The sequence below is a fragment of the Sciurus carolinensis genome, chromosome 13 (assembly GCF_902686445.1).
Source record: "Sciurus carolinensis chromosome 13, mSciCar1.2, whole genome shotgun sequence".
Lineage (NCBI taxonomy): Eukaryota > Metazoa > Chordata > Mammalia > Rodentia > Sciuridae > Sciurus > Sciurus carolinensis.
This window is the reverse complement of record NC_062225.1, coordinates 811,051-819,194: the sequence shown is the minus strand read 5'-3', so window position 1 is coordinate 819,194 and position 8,144 is coordinate 811,051.

The window sequence follows — 8,144 nt, the reverse complement described above, 5'->3', positions numbered from 1 at the left end:
TCCACGCCTTCCAAAATGAAGATTCTCAAACTGCCCTTCAGGGCCCACCCACGCCCGGGCCACGGAGTGTCCTCTCCCTGAGGCTGGGTAAAGCATGGCCCATCCTCTGCCCAGAGCCTCCCCCACCCCGCCCGTGCCAGCTGCTCCCAAGGGGACGGTGGCCCCAGGGCCAGCCCGGCGGCCTTGCCTATTCCCACGCCTCTGTAACGCTGTCCTTCCTTTTTCCTCCAGGGACCTGCCCCTTCCCTCATCAGAATCCACGACTGCCAATCAGCGTCCAGGCCTGGCAACCCAGGAGAGAAGAGTGGCCAAGGCTGGCCAGTCTGGCACGGCCCTGGCCACCGCAGTTGCTTGTGGTGAGCACAAGACCCACGGCCTCCCTCTCCTCTCCGGCGAGGGCAGCAGAAGGTGAGAGGTCAGCGCCACTCTTCCTGTCCAGGCAGTAAGCCCCACAGAGGTCCTGGAAGGGCTGGGCTAGGCTGGCCCACTCACAGGCCGCACGTCTTGTGAGCTCGCCCCAGGGACGGGCTGGTGCCACGGGGACACTGCCCGAGCCTGCCTCCCCGCCCGCACCTGCTGCCGTCAGTCTGAGATGTCACCTGACTCCAGCCATCGCCGGCTCCCCGCGGGCCTCCTTTGGAGTTGTGTTGCTTCACGCCTGCCCCAAAAGTGACCTGCCCTTGGTCTTGACTGAGTCTTTCAACTGGTGCTTCCTCCAGATATGAGTCTGCCCCATCTGGAGAGAGGACCCTGTCTTACCTCTTCCCTTCCTCTCTCTCTTTTTTGGTACCGGGGATTGAACGCAGGGGCACGTAACCACTGAGCCACACAGCCAGCCTATTTTATATTTTATTTAGAGACACAGGTTTGCTGAGTTGCTTAAGGCCTCACTGTTGCTGAGGCTGGCTTTGAACTGTCAGTCCTCCTGCCTCAGCCTCTGAAGCTGCTGGGATTATCACACCACGCCCAGCTCCCTTTCTCTTTAAACACCTTGCTGTGCTGAGGAGAGCTGAGAACCCAGGGTTGAAGGAAAGAAAGAACTGCAGGCGAGGGAGTGGAGACCCTCTGGGACCCTCCACGCCCTGCTCGGCTCCGCAGGCGGCTGTGTGGAGTTGGTTCTGACCCTCTGATGTGTGCCCCAGGGCCTTGGACTCCAGGGTGCCGTGTCTGAGAGCTATGTTAGGACCAGGGCCCCAGCTGCCTTGGAGGGCTGTCCACCAACAGGTTCTCACTGGGCCTCTGCCGTGTCTCCAGCTGGGAAGCAAAAGACACAGCCCCGAGCTGGAGCAAGCTGTGGTCTAGGAGGCAAGACGGCAAGGAAGTCCAGCCACGTGGGGAAGCCCAGACCCCAGGGTCCCTGGGAAAGCGGTGGGTGGATTTTGTGGCAGGGATGGCTAGGGGGACTTCCACGAGGGCTCTGGGTCCCACACTCACATCCTGGGGACCTGAGGTCCTTGAGCATGAGGCCATGTTACGGTCTCCTTGTGTCCAAGCTCGCAAGGCCTGTCCTGTGACTGGGTTTGGGTACTGCTGGCCACGGGCAGGCCTGACTCCTCAGTGCCAAAAGCCCACGAGGAGAGGACACCAGCGTCCTGCCCGGGAGCAAGCGCACCCTGCAGGATCCCTTGCTGGTGACAGTGACTGGAGCTGCCCAGGGTTCCCTGGGGTCAGAAAGATCCCAAGCTCTTTCCATCGGTCTGTGCCAGCACCTGACAGGGCGCAGCTGCTGGGGCAGCAGACTCTCAGTCCTAACAGGGATTAGACCAGGCTTGGACTCAGACACAGGGAAGGGGAAGAAGCTCGGGGCCGGGCGGGCGCCCGGGAAGGGCTTGGATTGGAGGTCCCTCTACAGACGGTCTTCTTGTGATTCCAAGTAGCCCCAGAGGCCTGGTCCCTGAGCACGATCATCCTCCCTTTTCTCAGAAGGGACAGAAGGGTTTTCTGGAGTTCTCCCAGCTCCTAGGAGGCGGGGCCAAACCTGGCCTGCTGTCCTCTGGCCAGGGTGTGAGGGACGTCCAACAACCATGTGGCCCCGCACAGAGCAGCGGGGGCAGCTGCGGGCAGAAGTGACCGGCGTGGCTTTCTCCTCTGCCAGCCGGCCCCCTGGAAGGCACGTGCTGCCGCTGGCAGAGCAAACAAAGGGGGAGTCCGGCCGACACCCTCCTAGACCCGCCACGCAGCAGGGCTTCGCCTGAAAACCAGGGGCGCTTTTCCTGGAGGGGCCCCTGTCTTCCTCACAGCCTCACCCTAACCAGCGCTGAGCCGACCCAGGTCCTCTGCGGGTCCTGCACAGGCTGGTAGTTGACAGGGGCAGGTGAACTCCCGGGACTGCCTGCACTCTGCGTGCGAAGAGGAGGGAGCGGCGGGCGCTGCCGCAGGGGGCGAGGAGCAGGCAGGACGGGGCGAAGGGCCGTTCAGGCTGAGCACCCCCACGTCCACCAGTGGGCCAGACAGTGACAGAGCGTGAGCTGAAAATGGCACAGAGGGAGCGAGGCCGGTGCAGAGTCGGGTGCTGGGACGGTGAGTGAGCTTCCCTTCACTGGGACAGACCCTGGGACGATCGGCTGTGAAGAGAAAAGGCTGGTTCTGCTCAGTCTGGGAGGTTCAGTTCAGCCCTGGTTGGTCCCGTGGCCTTGGGCCTGCGGGGACGCAGGTGGAGCAGAGCCCTCGCCTGGGGGCTGAACGTGAAGGAGAGGCCGAGGTGCGGCTGCGGTCCCGGTCTTCCCCCCACGGGCCTCCTGAAGACCCCGCCAGACCCCTCCTCTAAAGGTGCCCATCCAGGAGCCACGCAGGGGACACCCGGGCTTCAGGGGACACCCCAGCTCCGACAGCAGGGTGAGCACGGGGAGCCGGCGCGCGGCGTCTGCTCTCCAGGCAGGCAGCCCCTGCCGTCCCGAGCGACCCGTTTCCCTGCTGCTGCTCGGAGCCCTCTCTAAGCGCCCCCGCAGGTGCCCCGCGGTCCCCACCCCGGCCAGTCAGCACCACCACGGGCTCAAGTCCAGCTTTGCCTCTGCGTTCTGGCTGCGCCTGCACTACCGTGAAGAATTCCCACTAGGGCCTCCCTCGGGATCTGTGGGGGATCGACTCCGAGACCCCCAGCGTGGACCAGGATCCAGCTGCCCAAGCCCCTTTCTGCAATGGCGTGGCGCTTGCCTGGACCTGCGGAAACCCTCCCGGGACTTTAAATCATCTCTAATCACGAGCAGTACCTCAGGGCACAAATGCTGTGCAATGGACAGTTTAGGAAATGACAAGAAAGTCTGCAGTGTTCAGTGCAATCGCCCTCCCCCTCCCCCCTCCTCCCCTCCCCTCCCCGTCCTCCCCCTCCTCCTCCCTCCCCCTCCCTCCTCCTCCCCTCCCCTCCCCGTCCTCCCCCTCCTCCTCCCCCTCCTCTCTCCTCCTCCCTCCTCCTCTCCCTCCTCCTTCCCCCTCCTCTCTCTCCTCCTTCCCCTCCCCCTCCCTCCTCCTCTCCCTCCTCCCCCCTCCTCCCCCTCTTCCCTCCTCCCCCTCCTTTCCTTCATCCTCCTCCTCCCCCTCTTCCCTCCTCCCCCTCCTTTCCTTCATCCTCCTCCTCCCCCTCCTCCTCCTCCTCCTCCTTTTTTTTTAAGGTGGAGCCTTGCTGTGTTGCCCAGGCTGGCCTTCACTCCTGGGCTCAAGAGACCCTCCTGCCTCAGCCTACCAAGCAGCTGGGATTGCAGGCATGCACAACCCCACCCACCGACACAGCTTGTTTTTAGTGTCTCCCGTTTGAGGTTAGTGGAACCCAAGGAGGCCGAGCCCTGGGGTGGAGGGCCAGCTCTGCTCGCCGAGTGACTGTGGCTCACAGGTTTTGTGCAAGGCACTCAGGACCGTCCAGGGGAACCCCAGTCAGTCACACCCAAGCTTCCTCTGACACCCGGGGTCTCCTCCCAAGGAGTCTGCCAGCATTTCTGAACAGGGCGCAGGGCGGGAGGTGCGTACAGCTGCGTTTTACACCTGATCTATGTCCATCGGTAAAGGTGGACAGCTTTCAGCTTAAGTCTGCGTTCTCAGGGGGCCTGTTATTAGGGGTTTGACCTTTCTCTGTACAACAAGTGGGATTCTTCTTCTGTGATGCTTTGGAATTGGCTCTTGTTATCTTGGAATGTGATTTTTATGTCAATTTTGTACTTGGTCGCGTTTCTAGGCTCTTACTTTCCATAACTTTGACTTTATTTCCTTGATTTCCTAAGTAGACCACCATGTGGCTGACAGTGAGGATTTTAAAAGTTATTATTGCAATTTTATCACACACCACAGAATTCCTCCATTTGAAGTAGACATTTCACCAGGTGTGGTGTGCCCAACCAAAACCCCAGCAACCCAGGAGGCCAACGCAGGAGGATCACAAACTTGGGGCCAACCTGGGAAACTTAGTGAGATCCTATCGCAAAATAAAATATAAAAGAAAGAACCAGCATAAAGAAGAATGAAATAATGGCATTTGCTGATAAGAGGATGGAAATGGAGAAAAACATGCTAAGTGAAGTAGGCCAGTCTCAGAAAATCCAGGGGGGTCAGATGTTTTTTCTCATATGTAGAAACCTGAGCTGAATAACGGGGAGAGGACAGAGGGGGAGGGGATGGTGTATCACAAAGACAGGAAGGGTCCGTGGAGCGGAAGGAGAACGGACAGGAGGGAAGGAAGGAGGGAAAGAGACAGCAGAGCCAGGTGACTGCATACACAGAGGTGCCGAAGGGAATATCTCCTCCATGTATTGGTAGAGAGGACCAATCAAAAATAGATAGATAGCCAGGCATGTAATCCCAGCAGCTCAGGAGGCTGAAGCAGGAGGACTGCAAGTTCAAAGCCAGCCTCAGCAAGTTGGCGAGGCCCTAAGCAACTCAGTGAGACCCTGTCTCTAAATAAATATAAAAAGGGCTGGTGCTGTCGCTCAATGGTTAAGCACCCCTGGGTTCAATTCCTGCTACCGAAAGAAGAAGAAAGGAGGAGGAGGAGGACGAGGAGGAGGAGGAGGAGGAGGAGGAGGAGGAGGAGGAGGAGAAGGAAAAGGAGGAGGAGGAGGAGGAGGAGGAGGAGGAGGAGGAAAAGGAGGAGGAGGAGGAGGAGGAGGAGGAGGAGGAGGAGGAGAAGGAGAAGGAGAAGAAGAGGAAGGAAGATCAGCAGAGAGGAGAAGAAAAGAGGAGTAGGAGGGGAGGAAAGAGAGGGGTATGGGGATGGAAATCAAATTCCTCATAGTATAATCATGCCAAAAGAGACCCAGACTATGTGTAAATATAATGCTCTAATTCTAAGAAGAGCGAGCTGGGGACAGGGGGCTGGGGCTGCAGCTCAGGGGCAGAGCGCTTGCCTGGCGTGTGTGAGGCACTGGGTTCGATTCTCAGCACCGCGTATAAATGAAGAAATAAAATAAAAATCCGTCAACAACTAAAAAAATATACATATAGTAAAAGAGCCAGGGACGTTGCTCAGTGGAAGAAAGCTCATGGCCTCAATGCTCAGTCGTGGGAAGACAAACGGACTGGCCCACTCCGGGTGTGGTGTGTCCCCAGCCCCCGTCCCGGGCAGAAAGGGGGATGTTTGAGTCCATGTTTCTTCTTTCTCTTACTGAGTTGGTTGGGATTGTTGGCAGCCTCTTAAATAAAGCAGGACAGTGAAAATGAGTGGTCTGTCTGGTGCCTGTTTTTCCGGGGAATGTCTGATTGTTCACCGTGGAGCAGGTGCTTGCTACCAGTGTTTGGCAGTTAGACTTTTATCAAGACGAGAGCGTTTCCTCCTGCCTCTAGCTTGCTGAGGACTTCACGTTTGTACTCAGAAGTGGACGGGCACGTTACCAAACCATCTACGGAAGCACTTACTGTGGCAGGAATCTTTCTGCCCCTTCAATCTATTAATGTAGCAAATTGTCTTAATCGAGTCTCTGCTTAAGACTATTCTGCGATCTTCATGTGGAACCCTTTTAAAACATGGTTGGAGTCAATTTGCTGACAGTTTTTATTCTGCTTTGGGCCTTTTTTCCGTAGGTCTTTAATGTAGCCTGGGGGGCTTCTCGTTCTTGCTCTGTGCTGTGGCCAGGTGAGGTCTTTCTCTTCTTAGGACGTTGCCATGAGTCAGCAAGACCAGGAAGGGACGGGCCAGCCACGGCCCCCAGCGCAGGCCCCCTCGACAGCAGCCTTGGGGTGTCTGGGGGCTGGCGCGGTCCCCTCAGGCGGGAGGAGCGGACAGCCCCACAGCCCTCCCTCTTTCCCAGGGCGGCTCACTGTTCCCTTCTCACCTTGAGTCCGTGTCTGCTTCCCACGGCGGGCACCCCCCGCCTCCGCTACCCTTGCCAGCTTCGTGGCTAGCGCTGTAGATGGTCACTCACGTCCTAGGCTCGGAGGGAGATCCTGGGTCCTGGGAAAGGGGATGCCATTCACCAGTGCAGTCGCCTGGGCCTGTTGGGGTTGGGATTTCTTTCTTTTTTCTCTGCAGTACTGGGGACTGAACCTGCGGAGCTCCATCACTGAGCTGCACCCCAGGCCGTTTTATTTTCTGTTTTTGAGACGGGGTCTGCCTAAAGTTCCCAGGCTGGCCTTGAACCTGCCATCCTCCCACGTCAGCCTCTCAAGCTGCTGGGACAGGAGGCGTGCACGCTGTGCCCAGAGGATGATTGTTTTTATATGTTTAAAGAGTAGGGAAAAAATCAAGCGAAGGATAATGCTTGATGGTGCTTGAAGATCATCTGAAATCCCAATGTCAGGGTTTGTCCTTGAAGTGTCATGGAAGCCCAGCCGGGTCCGTCCCTGTGCTGCCCAGGGAGGGTCGTTGACTCAAAGCCTGTCCCATGAAGCCCCTTACTGAACAGACATCTGGCCCCTGAGCTAGGCGGGCCTCGCCTCCACCACAGAGGAGACTGGGGAGGAGGCCACCTTTCCTCCCCACCAAACCTTCCACGCTCCTGTGTTGCATTATGGGAGATTTGAGTTCCAGGAAACTGGAAACCCAGTGACCACACACAGCTGAGCGGGTCGAACACACTGGGTAGTCAACGGTCAGTAAGGAAAGAAGGACCCCTCAGCAAGGCGGGTCTGAAGAGGGCCGTGGGGAGTGCCCGAAGGCGTCCGCCCCACCTTCCGAGAAGCCAAAGCCACAAGGCCAGAGAGCAGATGGCCGGCCTGGGTGGGGAGTGGCAGCTGGCCCTCCAGGAGCCCGAGGCGGGTTTCGGGTCATGGGAAAATGTCACAGGACAGACGTGGCAGCTGCACAACATCATTCCTAAAACTCGTCCTAAAATTAAGATCTGTGGGCTTTCACGTGTGTAAGTTATGATCCAGTACTGCCAACTTAAGAGAGCTTTTTGGGGTGACACTCATCTTGAGTGGGGAAAATAGTCTCTGGTGGGAGGAGGCAGGAGAGACACCCATGAGGGGTCTCTGCACCCACAGTTTACACGCCCAAGAGACCCAGCTGGAGAATGGGCAGGTGTGCACAGCTACCACACAAAGGGACCCAGCTGGGGCGAGGGCAGGTGAGCACAGCTACCGCACGAAGGGACCCAGCTGGAGAACGGGCAGGTGAGCACAGCTACCACACGAAGGGACCCAGCTGGAGAACAGGCAGGTGCGCACAGCTCCCACACGAAGGGACCCAGCTGGAGAACGGGCAGGTGAGCACAGCTACCACACGAAGGGACCCAGCTGGAGAACGGGCAGGTGAGCACAGCTCCCGCACGAAGGGACCCAGCTGGAGAACGGGCAGGTGAGCACAGCTACCCCACGAAGGGACCCAGCTGGAGAACGGGCAGGTGAGCACAGCTCCCACACGAAGGGACCCAGCTGGAGAACGGGCAGGTGAGCACAGCTCCCACACGAAGGGACCCAGCTGGAGAACGGGCAGGTGCGCACAGCTACCACACGAAGGGACCCAGCTGGAGAACGGGCAGGTGCGCACAGCTCCCACACGAAGGGACCCTAGCTGGAGAACGGGCAGGTGAGCACAGCTCCCGCACGAAGGGACCCAGCTGGAGAACGGGCAGGTGAGCACAGCTACCACACGAAGGGACCCAGCTGGGAGACGGGCAGGTGAGCACAGCTCCCACACGAAGGGACCCAGCTGGGGCACGGGCAGGTGAGCACAGCTCCCACACGAAGGGACCCAGCTGGAGAACGGGCAGGTGAGCACAGCT